At 39.4% G+C, this 27843-nt stretch overlaps 2 pseudogenes; one reads left to right on the top strand and one right to left on the bottom strand.

The window, feature by feature from the left end:
• Positions 1 to 28: 28 nt before the first annotated feature.
• LOC148009367 (threonine synthase, chloroplastic-like) lies at positions 29 to 26790 on the bottom strand (annotated as a pseudogene).
• On the top strand, positions 26616 to 27649 carry LOC148009366 (germin-like protein 8-2 pseudogene; annotated as a pseudogene).
• Positions 27650 to 27843: the final 194 nt, after the last annotated feature.

Here is a 27843-nt window from a genome sequence, read left to right as displayed (position 1 = left end):
TAGGTTAGTTTCCTTCTCAGAAATGTGCTTATGAGAGAGACCCTAAACTAATCTTTATTTCAATTGGGAGGGTAGCATACTTTGATTGCAACTCTGGTATCTCCTTCAATTGGTAAGCAATTTTGGAATGACTGAACATCAGGCCATTAACTGCACTCATAACAATAGTATGATTGGTTGGGCCCAATTACATTCTTCTCTCACAACTTCATCAAGCCAAATACTGCCATGCAAGTGTCTGGGCAAGTAAACACTTCTATCGTATTAGCCAAAGAACTAGCATCCATTATTTCTTCTTTTATAACCTCTTACAATCTCCTCAAAATTTCAAAGGGTAGAAACTGCATGATCAATGGATACTAAATCACTAGTTTGAATAGCAGATGCAAAAAAGGGGTTGGCCTTCATAGGTGTATAATTATTCCACCTGGTCTTATAATATAGATGCACTGGATTGGCATTTGTTGTTGCGGATTGTGCACCAACTAGCTTGGGAATTCGATTAGTTAAGCCAAGTTCTTTGCATGTAACAAACCCCTAACAAAATCCATAGATGTTCCCATGATTGCTTCGATGTATAATAACCCAGTGAGGAATGTCCCACTTAAAATCTCTATGGCTATAGTTTTCTGGCCTTCCAAGTGAAGGCTTTATAAAGAATTAGCCAAGTATATGGGCATTACTTCTATCACTTCTCAAATTAGATGCATGTACCTATCAAAATTGGTGTCCAGGCTCAATAAGACTACCCCATTGGCAATTTGTTGCACCAAGTGGGCAATTAAGATTTTGTTTGCTGGCAAAAACACAATAGGAGGAATGCCAAGTCCATCAAAATAAGTTGAAAGTGTTACAGATATATCAATAGTTAATGCATAGTTGACATCAATGAGAAGATTATTCATTTTCCTTAACCTCTTCTCTTGACTCAACAAGACCATCATGCCAAGATCCTTAAAGCTCCCCGTGTGACTGATACCACACTACTTCACCCACAAGTCATTCAAATTCAACATCTCATTATCCAATTGCTATGCATGGAACAAAGTCAAATTCCCTTGAAAAGCATTTACAATATCATCTGTCCATCTCAGGAAGTACACAATTTTCCTTAATCCAAGCACTTGATCCAAAATGGCCAAGTAGTTTTACTAACATAGAAATCAAACACAGTTCAAATACTTCACATCATATTCCTTAGGACCTCCATATCATGCTCAACATCAAGAACCAAACCATCCTTGATTTTCTGATGCCAGGAGGCATATTCCACGGTGGATTCCGTGAGGTTTTACGGTGGATTCCGTAAACTTAGATGACCGGGGCTCATACACAAAGAGGATTCTTTGTGCGAGAAGTTGATGGGGACGCCTGTCCTTTTCGGCCGTTTCATTAATTTAGTGTGTACGTGGGTGATTCCATAGCGGGTGATTCCGCAAAATGCATATTAAATTAATAAACATTTATGAGTTTAGAGTGCGCACTCGTAATAAATTAAGGTTAGGATTTATTTCTAACCAGTTGATTTATTTATGTAGGTGAAGACTGTTAGGTATTCACTTTTGTCGGTTTAATTGTATTATTTTACTAACGATTGTGAATGCTTCAGTTGATGTGTAGAGATAGCAGCACTGGCGGAGGAAAGCATTGGAGTTTAGCGAGTATTCGACCTTTGGACTATATTTTGATAGGCGCTAGGCCTATATTTTGTTATGTCTATTGAGACATTGATTATTGATTATTATTTTGTATGCGCCTATGCGCCCGGATATGTTATTTCTATTTGGACATTGAGATTGGGCGTGCCAGACTTTATGGGCACCGTCCATTAGCTTTATTTTCCTATTTTTGTAGAAAGCAAACTCAAAAGCTAAAAGCTTGTCATATTTTTGTAAATTGGGCTATTATTGAGCATGAAGATTGAAATATACATAAAATACATGCTTTGTGAAGCGCTCACACAAGGCATGGAGGAGATTGAACCCAATTTGTCTCTTGCTTCTTGTCGTGCATGCTTTTACATTGTTTTTTGTGCAAAAAGGTAGAGTTCATTGTTCTTGGGGACCTTCTGGGATTCACTACGTGAGCATTCTGCGTCCGATCTGCGCACCAGTGGTATCAGAGCGGAGCAAAGATCAAGAGCTTCCAATCGCTACCAATCTCGGGCGAAGGCGGAGCTCCAGGAACAAACGGGCTCTACAGTCAATCTCATCACGAACCGTCGATACATGCAGACTTCTGGCGATCAAGAACCCTTGTTTCCACTGTCAGATTGCGAAGGACCAGGCTCTGCAGGCGGAGGACCACTCCTACATCCTCACATACAAGTCGTGAAGAAACAATGAGAAAAACTCTTAATCCTCTTAATCAAAAGCTTAATTATAAAGCTTAAGGGTATTAAAGGAAGCTTAGAGCTTCAAAATTTCATCACGGCGTATCAGAAGAGGCCTCTGAAAATTCCGCGCGGCCAAAAAATGCCCCCCCCCCGAAATTTCACGCCGCCTGTTTATCTATTAAGCTATTAAGCTTAATTACTCAAGTCAAGCTAAGTCACTCAACTCTTATCAAGTCACATAGAACAGATAAGTTGATATATTCGAGGTCCTCCGCTGCCAAAGTCAAGTTCTACAAGTCAGGTGGAATCAAGTTCTGTAAGTTCTGCAAGTCGACCTAAGTTCAGCAAGTCAGTAACTCTGCAAGTCTGCTAAGTCTGCAACTCTGCAAGTCAGACTAAATCAGAACTGACTAGTGCTTAAAACTCATAGAAGACTTGTTCGTATGCAAAAACTCTGAACTGGAAAGTTGTTCGCAACAAGCTGTTCTACCTATCTACAAGTTCGTTGAAGTACTTTCAGCAAACGGAGACGGAAATTTGTAGATTTTCTGAAAATTTGAGAAAGAAATACCCAAAAATACATAGCCTTGTAACCCCGAATTTGAGCTACGCTCATCCCGCTAACCTGATTTTGAGTGAGAAAGGTTTATTGAATTTTACAGGATGACAACCCCACATATGGATGATCCTATGATTGAAGACAACTTACCTGAGCCTACCATGGAACAAAAGCTGAATCTAATCATGCTACAACTGGAAGAAGAGGGAAGGGCTAGGCACGCACTACAAGCGCAATTGACAAAATTACAAAGAGCATCCATTGATAAAGAAGAACCTCAAGCTGAAGATTTGATTCGCCGTACCATCGACGCCACTCTTGAAGCATAAACCATTCGCAAGGAATCCAAGATAAGTAAACGAAGTTTCAAGTTTCGCACTTTCAATGGCATACGAGAAGGAAAGACTGTTTTATCATTCATTAGCCAGTTTGATGACTATTTCCATGAGGAAACTTATCCCGAAAAAGATAAAATCAAGTGTGTTACTAATCATCTGATAGACAGAGCGTCACTTTGGTGGACTGTAGTCCGCAAGAGCATAGAATGTCCTGCTACTTGGGAAGATTTCAAGAAGAAGTTCATGCAGAATTTCCTTCCACCGCAATTTCATGAGAAGGCTATCAAGCAATGGGATTTACTTCAACAATGGGATCGTGAGCCTATTCCATAGTATACAGAGCGTTTTTGGAATGCACTCCTACAACTACGCATGCTTGAAGACGTACTAGAGATGACACATAAGCGAAAGTATATGTCTGGACTTCTTGGACATTACTACGTTGAAGTGAACATGTTCAAGCCTACTACCCTTGAAGACGCCATCTCCTTAGCTTACGACACTGAAGATAAGTTACGCGGAAGAGACAGATGACCACAACAATTCCAAGCCAACGGTAATTATGGATCTAAACAATTCAATTCCAATTTTAGAAGGTTTAATCCAGGTCGTTTCTCATCACCATCTTTCCGCAAGAATTGGCCTAAACCACCTGCATTACCATCCACTGTCAATCCAAATCCAAAGCCTATTCCACAAGCAAATCCAAATGTACCCAGACTTCCAGCCATTGCAAATAATGTAACCAAAGCCAAGCCAATAGTATGCTATAAGTGTCACCAGCCAGGGCATCTCGCAGCAAATTGTCATTCAAAGAAGCCACCAACACATATCAACTATCTTGGAGCCATGGATGAAGACGAGCATGAGGATATGCCAGATTTTACTGAAGATGAGGATGATACTACTACTACTTCCGACACTTTACCAGGTATGCCTACTCCACATTCATTATTGACTATGAAATGTATGGTGTATGGAAAGGAAAGTACTATCTTGCATGATGATGGTAGTACCCATGACTTTATTTCAGCAAAATTGGTAAAGGAATTGAAATTGCATACAGTACCTACGCATTATCGTATAAAAGCTACATTTTTAGGCACTAGGTACAATGGCACACAAGAAGTTCAAGATTTAGAAATTCAAATTGGTTCATATATTGAAAGAAGAAATTTCTTAGTTGTTCCATTACAGTCACGCGACATTATTCTAGGAATGCCATGGAGACACCAGCATAATCCAAATATAGATTATTCCACACACACAATGAATATTAATTTTCAAGGAAAATCTATTACATTATATGGTATGCATGCCTCTAGTATTTTTCCACTGCTTTCGCATACTCAAGCAAAACGTGTACTACGCAAGAATACTAAATCATATCTCATTTGGATGAATGAATTGCACGCAAAGGAAAATCATATGCACCCTAGGCATAAGGAATTTCTTGCATATTTTAAAGACTGTTTTGCAGAGGACCTACCACCAAGTTTACCACCTTCACGTCTAGAAGACCATAAGATTGATTTAATTCCTGGCACACAACCACCTTGCAAAGCACCATATAGGCACAATCAAATAGAGCAAAAAGAAATCCAGAGTCAAGTTGAAGAATTACTAAATAGAGGTTTAATTCGACCTAGCAGTTCCCCATTCGGTGCACTTGTACTCTTAGTCAAGAAAAAGAATAATACCTATCGTATGTGTATTGACTACCGAGCATTAAATAATATCACTGTAAAGAATAGGTATCCTATACCTAGAGTTGATGACCTTATGGACAAACTGCAAGGATCTTCTATATTTAGTAAAATTGACCTTAAGTCTGGATATCATCAGGTGAGGCTAGATAGAACTGACATATTTAAGACCGCATTCAGGACACAGTTTGGCCATTACGAATTCTTAGTCATGCCATTCGGACTAACTAATGCACCTGCTACTTTCAGTAGAATGATGAACCGTATCTTTTTGAAATATCAGTATTGTGTAATTGTTTTCTTTGATGATATTTTAGTATTCAGTCAAAGTGAAACAGAGCATTATGAGCATTTATCATTAGTTTTTCAATTACTGAAAGAAAATCAATTGTTTGCAAATCTTGAAAAGAGTGAATTCTTTAAGACAGAAATTGAGTATTTAGGTCATATTGTATCAAAAGAAGGAATTAAAGTTTATCCTAAGAAAATTGATGCAATATTGCATTGGCCTGTTCCTAAGAATGTACATGAATTACGCTCATTCCTTGGTCTTGCTAGTTTTTATAGGAAGTTTGTACGTAATTTTTCATTACTTGCTTTACCATTAACCAAACTTCTTAAGAAATGAATTGTTTATCAATGGACTGAAAATCAGCAGAAATCCTTTGATTTACTGAAACGTGCATTAACTAATGCCCCTGTTCTACAATTGCCTGACTTTAACAGACCATTCTTTCTAGTTGTGACCGATGCTAGCGGATCAGGAATAGGAGCCGTACTAATGCAAGATAATCATCCAATAGCATATTCTAGTTATAAGCTGAAACCCTCTGAGCTCAAATATTCCACTTATGACAAAGAACTATTAGCAGTTGTACAAGCATTAAAACACTGGAAGCATTATTTAATGGGTTCTAAATTCATGATAAAGACCGACTAGCAAAGCATTAGACATCTACTTAGCCAACCCCAAATTTCTGACCTCATATCAAATGGGCTTCCTTCATTCAAAGTTTTCATCCTATCATTCAATACCAACCTGAAAAAGAAAATGTAGTTGCTGATGCATTGAGTAGAAGACCTGCAATTCATAATATTTCTATCGTATATTTTGATTCTTTGATTGCTATGAAAGATACACATCACCAGGATATTACTTTTCATTCTGATTGGCAAAAATTAGTTCAAAATAATTTCATTCATGTTGATTCATTATCATATAATGATGGATTTATGTTTTTTGAAAAGAGACTGTGTGTTACTATTCCATTCCGATCTTTTGTTTTGAATGAAATTCATTGTCCCCCATATCAAGGTCATAGAGGTATCATACCTACATTACGCATGTTAACTGAAGATTTTTATTGGTCGCATATGGATGCAGATGTATCTAATTTCGTTTCTGAATGATTGATTTGTCAAAGAATAAAGAGACATCATGGTAAACAGTATGGATTACTAATGCCTTTGTCTATTCCATCTAAACCTTGGGAACATATATCTATGGATTTCATTACTGGTTTACCAAATACTAAATCTAACCATGACATGATTTGGACAATTGTAGATAGATTTAGTAAGCAAGCATATTTCATTGCATGTAAGAAAACTTTAACAGCATCACAAGCACTAAAGTTATTTTTGAAAACTGTTTTTACTAACCATGGATTGCCAAAAGTGATTATTTCAGATCGTGATTCTAGATTTTGTAACAATTTTTGGATTACACTGTTTGCAAATCTAGGCACAAAGATTGATTTCTCATCTGTATTTCATCCAGAAACAAAGGGACAAACAGAAGCCACAAATAGCACCATTCTAGATCTTTTACGTGCATACACTATCTCTAAACCTCAGACATGGGATACTCATTTGCATTTATTACAGTTTGCATATAACAATACACCGCACACATCTACAAAGAAAGCACCTTTTGAAGTCATTTATGGATATAGATTAACTACACCTGTTGCATCTTTGTCTAATAGAATTCAGAGTGCTGATGATATTGCTATTATGCATAACAGTATTTTTGTTGAGGTTAAGGATATAATTGCTAAAGCCCAACAATCATATACCAAACAAGCCAACAAGAAAAGACAAGCTATGAATTTCAAAGTTGATGATTATGTTTGGCTTAGAATAGAAAAGCGTAGACTGCAAGGTGTAGATAGACATCCAGTTGTCAAATTAGCTCCTAGATTCTATGGACCATTTAGAATCATTCATAAGATTAATGATAATGCATTCAAGTAAGAATTGCCATCTCATTGGAAAATTCATAATACATTTCACATTAGTTTATTGAGACCATTTAGAGGCCAATTACCTATCCACCCTGTTTATGAAAACCCACCTTTACTAGAGGAAGAGACTGAAATACTTGAACCAGAAGCCATCATAGACACTGACTACATGACCACTAGAACTGGCCGAAGGTATTCTAGATATCTAGTAAAATTTAAGAACCATCCTGTAGAGGAAGCACAATGGATGCACGCTAGAGACTTAAATGCTTTCCCCACTCTGTTAGCTCCACATTGAGCTAATAGCAATTGAGGTCAATTGCTATCTCACCCCGAGGGTATGATTGCAGGAGGCATATTCCACGGTGGATTCCATGCCACGGTGGATTCTGTGAGGTTTTACGGTGGATTCCGTAAACTTAGATGACTGGGGCTCATACACAAAGAGGATTCTTTGTGCGAGAAGTTGATGGGGACGCCTGTCCTTTTCGGGCGTTTCATTAATTTAGTGTGTACGTGGGTGATTCCATAGTGGGTGATTCCGCAAAATGCATATTAAATTAATAAACGTTTATGAGTTTAGAGTGCGCACTCGTAAGAAATTAAGGTTAGGATTTATTTCTAACCAGTTGATTTATTTATGTAGCTGAAGACTACTAGGTATTCACTTTTGTCGGTTTAATTGTATTATTTTACTAACGATTGTGAATGCTTCAGTTGATGTGTAGAGATAGCAGCAGTGGCGGAGGAAAGCATTGGAGTTTAGCGAGTATTCGACCTTTGGACTATATTTTGATAGGCGCTACGCCTATATTTTGTTATGTCTATTGAGACATTGATTATTGATTATTATTTTGTATGTGCCTATGCGCCCGAATATGTTATTTCTATTTGGACATTGAGATTGGGCGTGCCAGACTCTATGGGCACCGTCCATTAGCTTTATTTTCCTATTTTTGTAGAAAGCAAACTCAAAAGCTAAAAGCTTGTCATATTTTTGTAAATTGGTCTATTATTGAGCATGAAGATTGAAATATATACATAAAATACATGCTTTGTGAAGCGCTCACACAAGGCATGGGGGAGATTGAACCCAATTTGTCTCTTGTTTCTTGTCGTGCATGCTTTTACATTGTTTTTTGTGCAAAAAGGTAGAGTTCATTGTTCTTGGGGACCTTCTGGGATTCACTACGTGAGCATTCTGCGTCCGATCTGCGCACCATTTTCTAAATGACCTTGTCCAACAAGTACCCCTCATTGACAGGGTCATATGGGATGAAAGGAATTTACTTGGTAGAGAAGGTAGTAGACGGCTCAAACAAACCATGGTGGCATGCATTGTCAAAGATGTTGTCAGTTGCCTTCTTTTTCCTGGAGGCCAAAGTGGAAGAGGTGAGCCTCCATGGGTGAGCAGATCTCACGAATAGTACTGTGTTAAGACTCCACCTTTTTTTACTAGTTTAGCTTAAAAAAATTGTCAAAAAATACTATTCGCTAACTCTTCTTACTAGTTATTCTTACTAGCTAAAAAAATTTGACAAAAAATACTATTCGCTAACTCTTCTTACTAGTTCAGCTTTGAATGGCAAAAAAGTCTCATGCGAACAAAAGCATAATACTTTAGTTGTGATTTACCATTGCACACCCTAGTAAAGCAAGTGAATGACCTTTGAATGGAGTTTGTAGTAGCTACAAACTTGCATCGGAAATTCTTCTGAGCACTTCCAAAGCTATGCTAAATGCAAGTACATCCTACACATGCATTGAAACATGAGCAAGGGAAAATTTTATTTTAGTGGCCCTAATGCATGAAATTATTTCAAGAGTATATCAACCATCGAATGCACCCATCAGAATGGGGAAAAAATAGACCATCCCACTAACTCATTATTGTGATAAAAGAAGCCTTTACACTAAAAACTTGTTGCATTTATAGCTATTTGTTTTGCTTTGCAAGTTTCACATCTCTCGAGTGTTGAGATATCGAGCTCCACTCGTGATATGCCAGGGTGACCATTGTGCATTTATGTCACCGACTTGTTAGCTGCAGATGCGGTTGCTACACCGCCCATGAATAATAGCTAGATGACAGCTATCCTTATCTACTCTAGTTTGTGGCTCAGTTAGTATGCCACCTTAGTTAGTTGAGTTTGGTTTGAGACGCATATATAGGGTTCTTATATTTCTTTGTACTAGAGTTCTTTTTGGCTTACACAACTAAGAAGAGGAAAACTCTTTTCAACCTCCATCTTTGTGTGTATTCCCCCATTGTGTAAGTGAGAAAGCTACAAGTGAGACTCCTTTCTTCTCTTCCACAATCTTGACATGGTATTAGAGCCTGGTTCGTGGTAAGGAGCTCAAAAAAGTAAACCAAGTTCGTGGTGTTTTGGTAAGAGGACCAGTGTTGCTTTCATTTTTTGAGTTTGGGAGCAAGTCTCTGCAGGTAGCACAGCGGAAAAGTGCAACAGTGCATTATCTCAGATTGAGAGACCCTTCGCGGTGTAGCAAGAGGGCAGTATATGCTGCGGGCGAGGGATTTAGCCCTCGATTGCCCTGTTTTTTTTTTTCGAGGCCATTTCGATGCCTGTTTTGGAGGCGGAAGTTTTCCACACGCACTCAAGAAAAGGCCTTGTTTTTTGTTGTGCCATCACTGTTCTACAAGTCAGTGAAATATTACTCTAGAAATTGCATCGTATTCCTGTGCGCAGAGACATTGGGAGTTACAGAATCATCCTTGTTGCCTGTTGATACAAAATCGTCACTAGGAAGTGACTGTGTGGTCAAATACCACTTTCGTTAGTTTTGCAGATTTGCCCTTGTGAGGCTGAAGCTGTGTTTTTCGCAGTGACAGAATTTTTTGCAGTGTTTTGTAATGGTGTCTGATTCTCTTTTATAGATTGTCACTAAAAAGCTTGACAAGAACAACTTCCAAGCATGGAAGTTTAGAATGACGAATTTCCTTATGGGAAAAGGATATTAGAAATTCGTTGCAGGAAATGAAGAAGAACTAGTTCTTCCTGATGTTCCCAATCAATAGCAAATGCACGCATTTAAAGGATGGCATGAGAGAGCCAGGAAAGTTATGTATTGGCTGTGTATCACCATTTCAGACTCTATGATTGTGCATATTCAGGATGCAAGTACGCCAAAGGATGCATGGGATACTTTGTCAAAAATGTATAGTACAAATACACAAGCCAGGAAAATGCAACTCAAGCAAGAGTTGCACAATGTGCAAACAGAAAGTATGAGCATCAATGACTACCACATGAAGGTGAAGAAGATTGCAGATGCACTTGCTTCCATTGGGTCGCCAGTGAAAGATGATGATTTAGTTTCTGTGACCTTGAATGGGCTAGGAAAGGATTATGCATAGTTCCGAACATCGATTTCTGTCCGTGAAAGATTTCTTGATTTTGAGGAGTTGATTGCTCTTCTAATTTCTAAGGAGCAGAGAAATGGTGGTGCATCTTCTTCAAGAGGAACTTCAAAAGAAGTTGTCTTCTATTCAAATGCTGGAAGAGCTAGAGGTAGAGGTAGAGAAGGCCGATCTGGAGGTCGTGGTAGAAATCAGAATATGTAGCAAACTCAAGAAAACTAATCCTATGGAGGAGGACGTGGTAATTCTAGAGGCAGGGGGAGCCAAAGAGGTCTTGGTGGATAGCAAAGATGCCAAAATGCAAACAGTAATGTTGAATGCTACTACTGTGGTAAAATGGATCATATGGCTAAAGAATGCTATAAAAAGCAGAATGATATCATGAATGGAAAATTGCAGCAAGGCAATTATACATTTTCTAGTAGATAGGGTGATGATAGAAATGAGCATTTATTTATGGTGCAGCACATGACCAATTCTGAACAAGTGCAGAAGAAAGCAACGATGTGTAGTATATTGACTCAGGTGCATCAAACCACATGACAGGTCATGCAGAATGGATGCAGGATGCAAGGAAAATGGAAAAACGAGGATTTGTGGAGACTGGTGATGATACTGCACATCCTATTGTGCAGATTGGAAAATTTCCTTTGTCTATGCAAGATGGGAAAGAGAAATACCTGTCGGATATATTTCATGTCCCGAATATCACCAAGAACCTGGTTTTTGTTGGTCAAATGGTTGAGCAAGGTTTGCATGTCTGATTTAATTCTCATGGATGCTTTGTTGAGGATATGAAAAATAAAGGTGGCTTGATAGCAAAAGGAAAGAACAAGGGCACAATATTTACATTGGATGCAGACATGCCTGAATTGAGTGCATCAATGTTTGCAAATGGGACCAGTGTAGTTGCAGATATTGATATCTGGCATAAATGCATTGGTCATGTTAATGTACATCGACTTAAATCAATACAAGCCCAAAATATTGTTGCAGGATTGTCTAAATTCAAGGTTGCAGAAATGCATAAGGTATGTGAAGCCTGTTAATTTGGAAAACAGGCAAGGAAACCATTTCCTAGACATGTTCAAGAGAGTAAGAAGCCATTGGAATTAATCCACTCTGATGTGTGGACTACTAAAGCTGCATCTATTGGAGGTTGTCATTAATTTTTCACTTTTATTGATGACTATAGCAGAAAAGTTTGGGTGTATTTTATGAAAAAGAAAAGTGAAGTGTTTGGGCATTTCAAAACTCTTAAAGCTATGGTTGAAAAAGAAGCAGGCCTGCAAATAAAATGCCTAAGGTCAGATGGAGGGGGAGAGTACCTCTCAAATGAGTTTGCAAGGTTCCTGCAAGAGCATGGCATAAAGCAGTAATATTCATGCAGTCATATCCCACAACAGAATGGAATTGCAGAAAGGAAAAACATGCATATTGGAGAGGTATCTCGTGCCATGCTCAACGAAAAAGACTTGCCAGATTTTTACTGGGCTGAAGCAGTTGCTACAACAATCTACATAATGAACAGGAATCCCACTACAGCAATACATGGGATGACTCCAGAGGAGAGGTATACTGGTAAGAAACCAGATATTTCTCATTTGAAGATTTTTGGTTGCATTGCCTATGTTCATGTGCCAGATGAGTTGAGATCCAAAAGCTGAGAAGTGCATCTTTATTGGTTACTCTTTGCAACAGAAAGGTTATAGATGCTATAACCCTTCCACTCGTAAGTTTATAGTGAGCAGAGATGTTATTTTTTATGAGATGAGTAGATGGTATAAACCAGTCAATGTGATTGATGATGTAGATGCACAAAATGGTAATGCTGCACAGAATTCACAACAGCAGTCACAAAATATTAGTGGACCTGGAGTGTCCTCTAGCAGTGGTTCACATTCTTGGCCATGGACAGACAGATTGAGATAAGAAGAATCTCCTCAAAACAATGCAGATAGTGGTATGCAGGTTTCACGAAAAGGAAAAGAGAAGGTAGATCAGCCCATGCTTTATGTGAATGCAGTTCACTCTTATGTGGATGGTGAATCCAGTGGCTCAGAACAGAGCATTGATGATGAGTTGGGTATTCCTTCTATTGTTACACCTGGAGTAAGGAAGACCAGGGATGTTTTGAGAGCACCTGGGAGTGAACCTACTTTGCGGAGCTCTACCAGAGCTAGGTATCTTGTGGATAGGCTGAAATATGATGGATTTATAGCCATTCACTATGCCTATATGGTCAAAGTGATACAAGAACCAGAGCCCACTTCTTTTGTGCAAGCCATGGGAAAAGAAAAATGGGAGAAAGCCATGGATGAAGAAATGGATGCCTTGGAAGCAAATGCTACATGGAAATTGGTACCTTTGCCTAAAGACAAGAATGCAATTGGTTGTAAGTGGATTTATAAGGTGAAACACAATGCAGATGGTTCTCTGAATATATACAAGGAAAGATTAGTAGTCAAGGGTTTGCACAAACATATGGCATTGATTATGAAAAAGCATTCAGTTCGGTTGCAAAGATGGAAATCGTAAGAGCAGTCATTGCTATGGCTGCATCAAAGGGATGGTCTTTACATCAGATGGATGTAAAGAATGCCTTCTTGTATGGTGATTTGCAAGAAGAGGTCTATATGGAGCAGCCACCAGGTTATGTGCATGTTGTTCATCCTGAGTTTGTTTGCAGGTTGAAGAAAGCCTTGTATGGCTTGAAGCAAGCACCTAGAGCATGCTATCCAAATATGGGATGACAAGCTATAAGCCTATTTCAGTTCCTTTGGAGCAGAATGTGAAGCTGAGCGTGGATGCAAGTGAGCTTCTAGAAGACCCTACTATGTACAAACGCATAGTAGGAAGTTTGATTTATATGATTACCATGCCAGATTTGAGCTATGTTGTTGGATTGGTAAGTTAGTTTATGCAAGCTCCAAGGAAACTGCATTTGGATGCAGCTAGACGCATACTCAGGTATGTGAAGTCCACATTGTAGTATGGACTACTTTATGAGACTAGGATTCAGATACAGTTGCATGGATACACTGATGCTGATTGGGCTGGTAGTATTTCTGATAGACGATCTACCAATGGATATGTGTTCTCTTTTGGGAGTGCTGCAATCACTTGGAGCAACAAGAAACAGCCTACAATTGCCTTGTCGAGCATAGAGGTTGAGTACACGGGTGCAGCAATGGCTGCATGTGAGGTAGCTTGGTTGCATAAGCTACTTTATGATATGCATCAGCCTACAGATGGGCAAGTTGTCGTTTATTATGAAAACATGAGCAGAATACACTTGGCAAATAACCCGATCTATCATGCTAGAACAAAGCACATTGAGGTGCATTATCACTATGTGCGACAGAGGGTTTTACAAGGTCTTATTGATCTAGTTTATGTCAGCACAGAGGATCAGGTAGTTGACATATTCACAAAGGCATTGGGCGCAGAGAAGCTGCGCAAGTTTCAAGACCTGCTTGGTGTGCAAGAATATGGATTGAGCTCGAGGGGGAGTTTTGAGATATCGAGCTCCACTCGTGATATGCGAGGGTGACCGTTGTGCATTTATGTCATCGACTTGTTAGCTGCAGATGCGGTTGGTACACCGCCCATGAATAATAGCTAGATGGCAGCTATCCTTATCTACTCTAGTTCGTGGCTCAGTTAGTATGCCACCTTAGTTAGTTGAGTTTGGTTTGAGACCCATGTATAGGGTTCTTCTATTTCTTTGTACTAGAGTTCTTTTTGGCTTAAACAACTAAGAAGAGGAAAATTGTTTTCAGCCTCCACCTTTGTGTGTATTCCCCCATTGTGTAAGTGAGAAAGCTACAAGTGAGACTCCTTCCTTCTCTCTCATAATCTTGACATTGAGTCCATCTTACATTCATTTTCTTCCTATTTCAAATCACTACATACAATGATACAACATCTAACAAAAGGCATAGGAATTGACGAGCTAGAATCTCATAGATGTGAGAGAGGCACAAAAAATAACATGATACATGTGTTGCAAAGATTCCTAGTGGCATGTCTAGTACATTTTATGGTAAACCGTAGGTGTAGTCTCAATAAGAACCCCTCTTGATTAGGATGTTCTTATCAATCACACTGACTGCCACTATCCTCAATGAAAAAAAATCATACATGTGCAATTACTAGGCCAATTAGGACTAAAAAATTTAATTGAATATTTCTTACAAACACAAAAAAAGTAGTCACCATACTAAGGTGTTTTGGTCCTGCAAAAGGTTATGTGCAAGGACCATCAAGGTGGTTGTGTTTATTCTTCACATGTTGAGATTTAGGGTGATGTGGATGTATTCTAATCTTGGGCCCTCTAGATCAAATAGGCCCCACTCTAGCAATCACAAAGGATCTAATTTCTTTTGTTTTATTTCTTTATATATTTTTAGTTTAATCCGTGGTGGCAAGTTAATGATGCAACACTATTCATTGGCTTTGGATTTTTGAGAATGAAGGTATTGTAACAAGCTAAATATATTTGATAGCAATAGCCTATGGTCATACTTTCCATGATAATATATATCTAGCTTCACAATTTGTTTGTTTAATAAATAGGTACCACCAAATATAAAAAATCTTACTATTTATGATGTGAATTGAATGATTCTACGTGGGTGGTTGAAATAAACAAAGCCATTGCTAGTCCCTTTCTCGAAACTAGGCAAATAGTGGCTTATCATATGACTATTGATTCTGAAATTCCTTGGATATAGTCATTATTTTTTCAATATTAATATCTAGAGATTGGTTATGGACATAAACTTAAGGAAGTGACTTTGACTTCTAGAGAGTGAGTACAGAAAATGTCATGACTAAGGCACTAGTGTTATTCTTTGAATGTCGATAAAGAAACCCTTTGCTTGGCTTTAGACACAAGATATACTAGAATATTAAGAAGTAAAGCTATTACAAGAATAAAAGGCCTATTTAAGATCATTTTCTAGTTTATCAAATTCTCATCCATTAAGTCACCTAGTTTGGAAGACATCCATTGGAGGATTTGTTTGCTCATCATTAGTTATCTAGTGGAGTGGTTAATGTGACCACTAAAGTGAAGCTTAAGATACAAAATTTCCATATTTCCTAGACTATGAGCACCAAGTATCTTATTTTTTATTCATAAGGAATACCATTTCCATTATCTCCTCCTCAAATGATGGCCTATTAAGGAAGGCATTCACTCAAGAAAGTGATTGTGAGAGCCCTCGCTTGACCGCCAAGACCCACAGACTACTTATTGTTTAAGCATTCCAAGCAAGCTCTAGTGGCTACCTCTCACCTAGCTGACATGCCTCCAAACCTATGAATGTAGTGAGCTTTCCTCGATGCAAAAATGAGTCGCCTCTTGCTTCATACACACCGGTAGCTCCATGATCTTAGATGCTAGCTCAAGCATCCTCAAGCCTCCTCCTTCAAGCTCCATCAACCATAGCTGTGCGCGAGCAAGAAAAGAGAAGAGAAGAGAATAAGAGAAGGGGGAATGGTGAAGAGATTAACCCTCTTGATTCCAAAGAAAAATGGTTCTTTGAGGTTTATACAGGATTTGCAGCCAGTTAATAAAGTCACCATAAGGAATGTTGGATCAGGCCCGATAGTGGATGAATTTGCAGAAGCATTTGTAGGCAAAGTAATTTACTATTCGAGAGATGTATATTCACGATATGATCAGTTCTAGCTTGCATTAGAAAGCCAAGATATCACTACCATGAAGACACCACTTGGATTCGTTAGGATGTGTGCGCTTCCACAGGGGGCAACCAATTCAGTGGCATATATGATGAATACTATGCATAAAGTATTGAGTAGATTCCTCAATTGACCTTACCCTTTCTTGATCATGTGCCGATAAAAGGGTGCAATATCCATGAGAAGAATGAAGAGTTGAATGATCAGGGATGTAGAGGATTTGTGGTTGATCCTATTTTTGATTGTGACAGGATTTTGTGCCATCTTGAAGAAGTGCATTTGACTTTGTCAGGAGAAAAATCAGTTTTTGGAGTAGAGGAAATATTGGTTGTTGGGCACATGTGTGGACCATATGGAAGAAAGCCCTCACTAGTAAAGATTGACGCCATAAGCAGGATGTGGGAGACATGTTCAAATGTATCGGAGGTAAGAAGATTTTGGGGTGCATGTATCTTTTACTTGATATGGATTTCGCATTTTGCTCATGTGGCTGAAAGTCTATATTAGCTCTTGAGAAAAGGGCAAAATTTTTGGTGGGGAAAACAACATACGAAGGCAATTCAAAAGTTAAATAGCTTATTGATTTCAGCCCTAACACTAAAGAGAGCAAATTATGAGAATGGGCAACCTATTATTCTCACTGTGGATATAAGCCCAATTGGCCTTGGCTGGGCAGTGGGTCATGATAATGCTGATGGGAATAGGTATGCCATTCGGTTTGGACCAAAGGTCCTCAATAAATGCCCACGACAGTATTCTCAAGTCAAAAGAGAGCTTTGGGGTGTAGTGACAGCCATTAAGTGTGATAGGGAGTATTTTATGGGAGCTCATGTAGTGGTAGAGATTGATTGTCTACCTCTATTGGGCATGATAGCAAATTATGAGAATGGGCAACCTATTATTCTCACTGTGGATATAAGCCCAATTGGCATTGGTTGGGCAGTGGGTCAAGATGATGCTGATGGGAATAGATATGCCATTCAGTTTGGAGCAAAGGTCCTCAATGAATGCCAACGATGGTATTCTCAAGTCAAAAGAGAGCTTTGGGGTGTAGTGACAACGCTTAAGTGTGATAGGGAGTATTTTATGGGAGCTCATGTAGTAGTAGAGACTAATTGTCTACCTCTATTGGGCATGATAGCAAATTGCTCAACTCTTGATATTGCCATGTTACAATGGATTGCATATATAAAGGCACTTAACCCTGATTTTCAGCATTTTGCAGGTAGAGAAAACCTCGTGGACAACATGCTTTCACGAGCGAGGTTTGAAGATAAAGAGGATGATGTGATAGGTGTTGAAAATGACTTTATGACAATAGGGAATGAGTATGTAGTTGTTGTTATTGTAGGTACAACTATTGTAACAGGGATTTCAATAGTAAGAAACGAGCTTACAGTCATGGTGAAGAAATGGCATGGGCTATAGAGAGAAAGCATCATCAGTGTTATGCTTCAGTGAGAACACAATTTTTGGAAGAGTTGTATGAGGATGATTGGCTGAAAATAGGTCAATATCTCAGCCTCATGACAAAGAAGGCTGTATGGTCTGAAGCTGAATTCAAAAGGATTCAAAGAAAAGCTTATGGGTTTTTTCTTAAAAGATGGATGTTTATGGAAGCATGCAAAGAAAAATAGAGGAGCTCCAATACGTGTTTTGGGAGATAGGGCTTCTCAATAACAGGTGATGTAGGAGTTTCATGAAAGCTTATGGGCTGGACATAGAGGAGTTTGGGGCACATTTGCCAAGATCAAAGAGAAGTATTGGTGTCAAATCATGTATAAAGATGTGGAACATTATGTGGAATCATGCAATGTCTGTTAGATGTATTCCATCGTAAAGCATAGAGATGGGTTGCAACCGACCTATCCATCGTCTATGCATTACAAATGGGTAGTTGATTTGGTTACTATGCCTACAGGTTTATGGAATATGAGATATCTTGTGCTTGCACGAGAAGACTTGACAAATCAAGTGGAAGGTCGAGCTCTTAGTACAAAGAATACTCAAGCAGTTTGCAAGTTTTTATTGGAAGAAGTCTTTTGCAGGTATGGTTGTGTTGCTGATAGAGGAGAATTGGATGTGGATGAGGCTCGTGACTTCTTTTCACGATTCGGTATCAAGTTGGCTTTAATTTCAGCCTACAATCCTAAAGCAAATGGAAAAAGTGAAAGAGGTCATCAACCTATCATTAAGACACTATCAGAGTCATGCAAGGGCAGGATGAAAGAATGGCCAAGAATGTTACCCTTTGCTTTATGGGCTGATAGGACCACTCATAATACAGTTACAGGGTATATGCTTGCTGAATCAATGTATGGACAAAAGCCAATCATGCCTATTGAGGAGACTATTACTACTTGGAGTGTTCTACCATGGAAAGAGGGTTTCAATAGAGAAGAGTTTCTCGTCCTACGCATTAGACAATTAGAAAGAAGGCCTGAAGACATTGAGACAGCCATGAAAAAACTGAAGACTGCAAGGATCAAGAATAAGAAGAGGTTTAAAAAGCGACACAGACTTCGACCACAAGCTATACAAGAAGGAGACTGGGTGCTAGTTTATGACAGTAGCTTAGAAAATCAGCATAGTGTAAGTCAGAAGATGACAAAGTGGGGGTGGTTTGGTCCATATGTGGTAAGGTTTGTTTTTGACAATGCTACCTATGCATTAAATGAGATGGATGGGACAACTCTAAGGATTCCAATGGCTAGAAAACATATCAAACTCTTTAAATGTAGGGAGTCTTTGGCATCTAAGTTGAAGGACCTAGATAGTCAGCATGAACATGAGGATATGGAAGAAGAAGAGGTAGAAGATGAAGACATTGACATGGTACATAGACTTTGGCACATGCTAGAGGATGTGCCGGTTAGGAGGGGGTGGAGTTGTGCCACTACGTGCACACCATGTGAAAACTCTAAAGTGCGACTTTCTTATTGATCTGGAGAGCCAATGCCATTTTAGACATTAGTGTTAGCGTCCATGGTTCAAACTTATTAGTTTTTTAGACAAGTGTAGCCAATTTATGATATTTTAGATCACTACAACAAAAAGGCCTCATAGACGCACATTTAGATGCGATTTTTTAATATATAGAAAATCTTACGGGCGTATCTATCCGCCCTTCTATTTGTACGTCTACCATTTCGTGTCTATAATCGCATGTATCAACGAATTTACATGCAATAATAGACGCACAATAGACGCACATATACACCCGCATATAGACACGCTGGTACAAGCAGTGGTAGACGCGAACGGAAAACAAAAAATGTCATTTAAAAAAAATATTTAATTTCTTTTTTAAATTTAAATTATGAAGCGCGTGTATAAGCGCATCTAGTATGCACTATAGACGCGCGTATAAACGTGAATTATCTGCAATTTAGACGTACGGATAGACATGCAAAACAGAACTGGAAAAAAAAACCAGAGAGCATATGGTTGCAAAGATACTCTCTGGTTTTCTTTTTCCCCCTCCCATACATCAGATTGTGCATTTGGGAAAAAGACAATGTATCTTACGGGCACGAGAATTGAAAATAAAAGTCCATGTATTCATTATATATCAAAAGCGTTTACATGGAAAGTTTAAGTGCTTGCGCCCTAAAGCGTGGCCGCAAGCAGTAGGCTCAAAGATGGATCATACATATACAAGAAAAGAAGGCATCATGAGGAGGTATGGTGCTCCTCTACGAATCTGAAGAGGAAACATCTTCACTAGTACCACTATGGCTACTAGCGTCGCTATCCCTCTCCTCGCTATGCTCCACATCCGAGTTTGCCTACACACACAAAAGATTAGGGTTGCTTACATAGACAAGGTGGAGAAAAAGTTATAATTAGCTATACTTTTAATAGGAAAGTAAGAAAAACATACCTCCTCTGGCTGTCGAATCCTCATGGCCCGGTTGTATTGGTCCTCAGTGATGAGACCCTCCTCATAGAAGTGAAGCCATGTGGCTACGCGGTTATGGCCTCGATGCTAACCTACCTCTCTAGGAGTAGGCATCCTACCAACGATGGTAGTCTGCAAAACATTTAGATATATACAAACAATTATGAGTCACAATATATTAGAATAAAATATATAAAGAATTGAAAGAAATATAAATTTTAAAAAACTAGAAATCAAAATATACTTACAAACTCTGCCTCCCACGACTCTCTGCCACCCGATCCATAATGCACGATCCCATGGTTTCCATTTGGATCCGTCGCGCCTTTGCGTGCTGGTGACTCTTCACTTTCTTTGCTGCTTTCTTCTTGGCTTTCTTCCACTCTATGAGGTGGCACATAGGTGGTTGGCTATAGGCTCCACGCCCCTCCTCCTACCTCTGTAGTGAGTCCCTGGCCCGTGTCGTGAGGTGGGATCTTTTGTTGTGAAGCATATCCCTCACTTTTGTGCGTCCCCAATCATCCGAGAATCACTGACCCTCAGGATTTGGGTACCTTCTATGGACTGCTCTCAACACCTCCTACCATAAGCCGCTTTTCTGATTTTTGAAGGCAATGAAACAATCTTTATATGTCGCATGCACGACACTCATGTACGCCATTACATCTCTTTCTTCATCATCATGAAAGATGCCACCAGCATCTATAACTCTATAGTATTGGCGTGCAACCTCCTCTACGTGATCTACTGGTAAGGGTCATCGCTCGCCACCTCCTAGGCAACCCCCACACAAGCCTCGTCCTCCCCCTCGACTCTCCCTCCTCCCTCACTGTCGACTACCCTCTGCCTCGCTGGACGCACGAGCTTCTGTAGATGCACGTGCTTCTGTAGATGCTTGTGCTTCAGTCGATGCACGTGGAGCACGTGGAGTACTTGCATATGGAGTACCTGCATGTGGAGTTTGGGAAGTAGTGCCAGGCAAAGACGTCAGAGGCATCCCAGACATGACACTGAACACCTCGTCCGCTATGGGAGAGCGGCCAATCCGCTGTGGGAGAGCGGCCAAAGTGTCTGGTCATCTCTCCCATGAAGTCTTCCCAACTAGGAAAACCTCCAAAAAATGCATTGATCCCCCTGCCAAAGGAGGCCAATGTATCATTCATGCGATCCAAATCCGGGTCATTGCTAGATGAACTAGGATACGACATCTGCAAAAAAAACACAGGAAAAAGACAAATTTATTTGCATACAAAAAATCATATATTACCTACATTTTCAAAGAGCTTTCTTTAGACATTGAGCATAAAACTTAAGTGCTAATGCTTCTCATGGACAAGAAAACTGATAAACACAAACATGGGATTGGTCATATTCATCATTGCAAAAATATATTGTTTACTATCAGAATTGGGAGACCTGGCGCATGTATCCCCGCGTCTAAATTGCAGGTTAGACGAGCCCTCAGATGCGCTCCAAAGTCAACCTTCTGTCCAGCGCGTCTATCTTCGCATCTGAGATGTAGCACATACGCGCTGTCAAACGCACATTCCAGGTCAATGCGCGTGTATAATCGCATGTAGACTGCAGGTCACAGCGAGTGTATCATCGCGTGTAGATTGCAGAGCATACGCGCTCTAAGACATGCCCTCAGACGCTATGAGAGGAAACATTTTTCGTGTCTATATATGTGTCTACACTGAAATGTAGACGCGCTCAGTCGGCTAATTTTAGCCCGACGACCGCCATTGATGATTTACAAAATGGAATACATAATGGAATCACAAATCCTAAATACGCAGACAAAGCAGAGAGAGGAATAGAGAAAGAAAGAAAGAGAGAGAGAGAGAGAGAGAGAGAGAGAGAGAGAGAGAGACTCACCTTGGGTGTTTGGTGTGGCGGGTGGTGGCGCTTCTTCCTTCTCCTTCTTCCTCTCCTTGGTAAGTTACCCTCCCTTGATGCTTGCTTGATTGCTTGCTTCTTCTTCTTATTTCTCCTCTCTCTTGTTCTCTCTTTTTTCCTCTCCTTGGCTTTCATTTTTCCCTTCTTGTGTGTTTGAAATGAAAGAAGAGATGAGTCATGAGGAGGTGAGGCATGAAGAGACTAGGTGAGGCATGAAGAGACTGCATGTTGGCTAAACTCAAGCTTCAGAACCGCAAAAAACGCAGGAAAGGAAAGGCGCAGTTTGAAAATAAATGATTTAAGTATGGTTTGAATTTTTATGTGTGTGTCTATTTTTGCGTGTATATGCGCGTCTATTGTTCAGATAGACGTGAATATAGACGCGAATATAGACGTGAAAATAGACGTTAATATAGACGCGAATATAGACGCACATTTAGGCTTTATCATAATTTTTTGTTTTTAAGATAAGTTTTAATAGTGAATTCTTATCATAAGTTTTAATGTATTTATGATGATTTTTGTGTATTTAAAATTGAGATCTTATGTAAACATATGAATGACAAATATTTTAATTTGATGTTGTTATGAATTATTAGGTTTAATCATGTCGTTGTCAACATCTAGTGCGGTGCATGCTGATGAGTCAATGAGCACATCCTCAAGTGAGGATGAAACATTGCGTCTTCATAATCGAGATGCATTGGTACGATGAAAAATTAAATGCATGTGTGATCGTTGTCGAGGCTGTATTTTTCGAGCTTGTCGAATTGCAATGTCACACCTCAGCTGGTATGGAGAATGGGACGGAGAAAAATCACCGGTATTCATTGTTTTTTTTACCACTAAGATTTCTAGTCTATGTTACGGGAATTATATATCAATGTACATGAAACTCCCTTTTGTGGTTGAGCAGGATGCGGTGCCACATCCTCAGATGCTCCCTCCCGGGTGTCGAGAGGCTGCAAAACGTCGACACGAGGAGGCAGAGTCTTCAAGAAGAGTAGAGACTGACGACCATGATAGTAGCCCTCATGAAATGCCCCATCAAGTCGTAGAGGATGAGATTCTGGACAACATGGTACACCATCTATTTTCGCAACCGGTTTAGGGAGAATGTCACTCTACGAAGCCAGATGATCCACTATATGTAGCATCATCTACTCCATTGTATGAAGGTTGTACGTATTCCGTTCTTCGTGCGTCCCTCGAGATACTTAACTTGCAAATAATTTATTAATAGAGTAATGTCAGTTTGGATGCGTTATTGAAGTAGGTATCAATTCAGTTTTATTTTGAAATCAGACAGAAATATATGATGTTGGTGGTTTTTTAACTCACTTTTAAAAATATATGTAGGTCATTATCATAAATGCTTCCAAAAGAAAACAAATTTCCAACTAAGAGAGAGTAAGCAAGACATTACTTGACATCTCTGGGAGGCCTCGATTATGTCAAGATACATTCATGTGTCAATGATTGTGTCTTATTTCGTGGGATTCATGAGTTCGCACGAGAGTGTCCTGTTTGTCGCGAATCAAGATACGAAGTGGAGATGAAGTCAATGGATGTGCCTCGTAAGGTTTTGCGACATTAGCTTCAACCTATTTATTTATTTTGTAGGTAAAGAGCTGAAGAATGCTAGGTATTCACTTTTGTCAGTTTAATTTTATTATTTTCTAACATTAGGGAATGCTTTAGTTCATGTGTATAGTAGGCAGCAATGGTATTGGAAAGCACTAGGCGATGGTGTGTATTCAAATTACCTAGAAGAAGTTATCATTTGTGATGGGTGCGGGCCTTATTATTAAAGACGTGGCACTAATATTTATTTAGGTACACTTATTTATTGAAGCGCTTGAAAAATATTGATTATTTTGTATGCACATGGACGCTCAGTTTAAATATTTTGTTATTGGACATTGTATTTAGGCACAATCTGACTTTTAGGATACCCAACCACTTTATTCTTTATTTGGACAAAAGCAAACACAAAAGCCAAAGCATGCTAATTGTAAATTGGGCTATTTTTTAGCTTGCTTCATATTTTGCAAAACCTTTTTATTACTTTACGAGTTTTAGTAGAGTTTCTTATTCTTGGGGACCTTCCGACGTTCACTACGCGTGCATACAACAATTTGTGCTCTATCATCTAAGCGCGACTTCATTCTTTGTGGATACAAAGATTTTCTAACAAAGGATGCTTTTCTCCATAGTAGAACATATAGATTACCATAGTATTCTACATGGATAGGGCTTTGTCAACAGGGCTTTGTCAATCCAGCTAAACATGCAAGTGTGGTAACTACTAGGACCATGAGTTGCATAGTGGTATTTGTTGATACAAGGGGCCCAACAACTATATGTGATGTTAAAACATGCAAAAGGAGCTACCATTTTTTGTCTTATCTACAAATTCTTCTAGAAAATCCAACCAATGACGTAGAAGCCACATACAAGTGGCAAGAATACTTCCATTAGTGCATGGGTATTAGGCTTTTAGTTGTTGCATTCAAGCTAGGAAGTGAAACCCCACTAACAAGAGAAAATTCTTACAAGTTAAATAGTAATTACAATCTTTTCTTGCCAAAGGATATGTTGTAGTGAGGAGGGTTCACTTATGTGTGTTTGGTTTTCCATTCTCATATACACTACGCATAAGGACAACTAAGACTTCTCTTAAAGGATTTGATTAGTATATGCTGATGTGGTGCTACTTTTCTTGTTCACTCATAAAGATGAGATTATAAAGAAAATTTCATCGTTACCATCATTCTAACACATCATCTTCAAAGTAAGAGATTTCTAATTGCTCTACACCATAAAGGTCTCTATAAAATGAGTCTATTAAGCTTATTTCACTTTCCCATATGCACATATGGTTGATGTTCACAAAAGCTAAATACCTACTCGTTTGTTTTCAAATAACCTTGTGTGTGCAGTGTAATAGAGTTGCATTATAATCCATAACTACTCCACTATTTTAGAAAATGCTTGCTTGCAAGTGTTAAAACTTAGCTATAGAAATCTTTTGAACTTCTATTAAACATCATTGATCACTATTTTGTTAGTACACATGCATGAGTACATATTCCTATATGGAGAGGTATTTGGAAAGGTTATGTCTTTAACATGCATACATAGGCATGTCTACACACAAATATACATACGTATCCATGTGTAACTTGCATGTGTATTGCTCATCCCCTCGAGGCAGTTACTCTTGAATATATGTGTGTATCACATGGGTTCAAAATAAGCGATTTCAAAAATACTATTTTTACAAAATTTTTATAGAAAAAAGGGTATCATATAAAGGAGTTACTTATAGATTGAATAAATAAGGGTAAAAAATCATCTATATAGCGTGTGTTAAAAGGCTATTAAGAAATACCTTTCTTTGCATGCTATAAGGCCATAAAAGGACCCCTTTTACTTTACTAAAAATATCGATTTTTTCCAAAGTAAAATGAAAAAATCTTTTTTGTAAATTTTATTAAGTAAAATACCATTTTCTTTGAGCTTACGTGGTATTTTACATTTATTCAAGAAAAATTCACACATAAGGTTATGTGTAACCAAGCCTTAAACACACATGATACGAAGCATATATATATAGTAAACCCTTTGAGCCCATTCTCCACTTGCACATATCTATGCACACGTGCACATACACACACTTAGAGTTGTTAAGGAAACTCGTAAACCAAATCAAATATACATAATATAACATGATAGAGAAATTTTAAAGAGATCTTTATGTATATCTTACTATTAATTTGTAAAATAAAAACTTGAGACAAAGAAAAACAAGAATTTGATATGTGTAATTTGAGTAACTCATTTCTTAAGATTTCTCCAAATTTCTTTATTATTTGAGCACCTTTACAACTAGTTCTATGTAAATTTCCCATGTGGTTATTATATTTGAACTTAGCATCTACTTTTACCTTAGCAAGCCCTTATGATTACATCACCTCGTTACATTGTAGAATAGTGCTTCCCATAAAAATAGAACTCTTGACCTTGGGTTTATTACACCATCTCTCTACATTCTACCTAGCAAGTCTTGGGATATATTGCATTACCTTGCACATTACAAGAATAGCGTTAGTTTATGCTACCAATCACAACATTAGATGGGTTAATGATATAAATATGAAAATCCCGAGCCTCACACCTTGTAGTGGCCATTTTCCATAAACGGGCAACGCTCATGAAAACATGTTTTCTATCCATCTTGCGAAATGATTAACTACCAAGTCGTAGGCCGAGCGATCGGACGCATTCCATGAACGCGTGGACGACGACTTCATAGGTATTTTACATAAGATAAATACTTTCTGCATACACGCAGGATGAAAAGTAGAGTCTCTTATTTTAATGTTAATCAGGCCGGACGCGCGTGATTGGATCCACAAGAGCGTGAAAGACCTGGTAAACAAGCTGATGACCTGGTATACGAACGATTATCCACGCATCTAGCTCGTACTACTTATATGGAATCGAAGGCTCCATCTTCCCACCATGCGATCAGCGGTGCAGCAGTTGTTCATTCCTAGACGTTAGAAAGCCGCGCTTGTGCTTGCTGAAAACCGTGATCTGCTAATACAGTATTCGCCGATCGGAAGAGGTTAACTAGCTAGTAGAGAACCATTCGGGGCCCTGCTTTCTCATAGTTACCGTCCTGCACTCACCATACGCAATACTGTATCCATGGCATCATCACTAAAGATTGCTATGCTAATTGTAGCTATCACATTGGCGCAGCAGCTCTTCCACCCGATAACTCGCACTGAGGCGGCGGACGAGGACCCCTTGCAGGACTTCTGCGTGGCTGATCAGGGGGCGCAGGCGGCCGGAATCACAACCGTGAACGGTCTGCTGTGCAAGAATCCCCAACAAGTGCAGGCCAAGGACTTCGCCTCTCCTCTGCTTCGCCAGCAAGGCCAGTTTAACAAGGCGCTCGGCTCCGCTGTGCAGCTGGCGTCGGCCCTCACCTTCCCTGGACTCAACACCCAAGGCCTGTCCGTGGCCCGCATCGACTTCGCGCCCAATGGTGGGCTCAACCCTCCACACGTCCACCCGCGTGCCACCGAGGTTCTCTTCCTTGCCGAAGGCACGCTTGTGGTAGGCTTCGTCTCCACCACCAACAACACCCTCTTCCAGCAGACCCTGTACAAGGGCGATCTCTTCGTCTTTCCCCGCGGCCTCGTCCACTTCCAGATCAACCCGGACAAGAAGAAGCCTGCCCTCGCTATCTCCGCGCTCAACAGCCAGAACCCGGGCACCTCCCAGGTCGCCCCCGCTCTGTTCGCCGCCATGCCTCCCCTGCCGGAGGACGTGCTGGAGACCGCCTTCGCCATCGACAAGGACGAGGTTTATAGCCTCATTAAAAGCGTCGCCACCACACTGCCGTGATGGTACTAATACGTGTCACACCATCTCAACACATCATTGCTGCACAGTCGAGGTTTACAGCCTCATTAAGACTAGCCACCACAATCCCGTTATCATGCTAATATATCCGTCATCACCACCCTCCCGTGGTCATCCTGATATGTATGTCGCACTAAGTTAACACATTATTGCTATACAAATCAATATTCTTAAGTATTATTGTTATAGAATCGATATTCTTGCCACGACATTTCTTTGATACTTTACACGCAACACCTACAAATTTGGAAATCATAAAAAGTAATCCATCGAGAGGTCACAAAATTTTGAGCTTTCATGTTCCATGATTCCCAAGTCTATTTATGAAAAAA

The sequence above is a fragment of the Lygodium microphyllum genome, unplaced genomic scaffold (genome assembly GCF_053477565.2).
Source record: "Lygodium microphyllum isolate KBCC unplaced genomic scaffold, Lygodium_microphyllum_v1.1.10 scaffold_31, whole genome shotgun sequence".
NCBI lineage: Eukaryota > Viridiplantae > Streptophyta > Polypodiopsida > Schizaeales > Lygodiaceae > Lygodium > Lygodium microphyllum.
The sequence above is the reverse complement of the archived record's forward strand: the minus strand, read 5'-3'. Positions and strand labels throughout refer to the sequence as shown.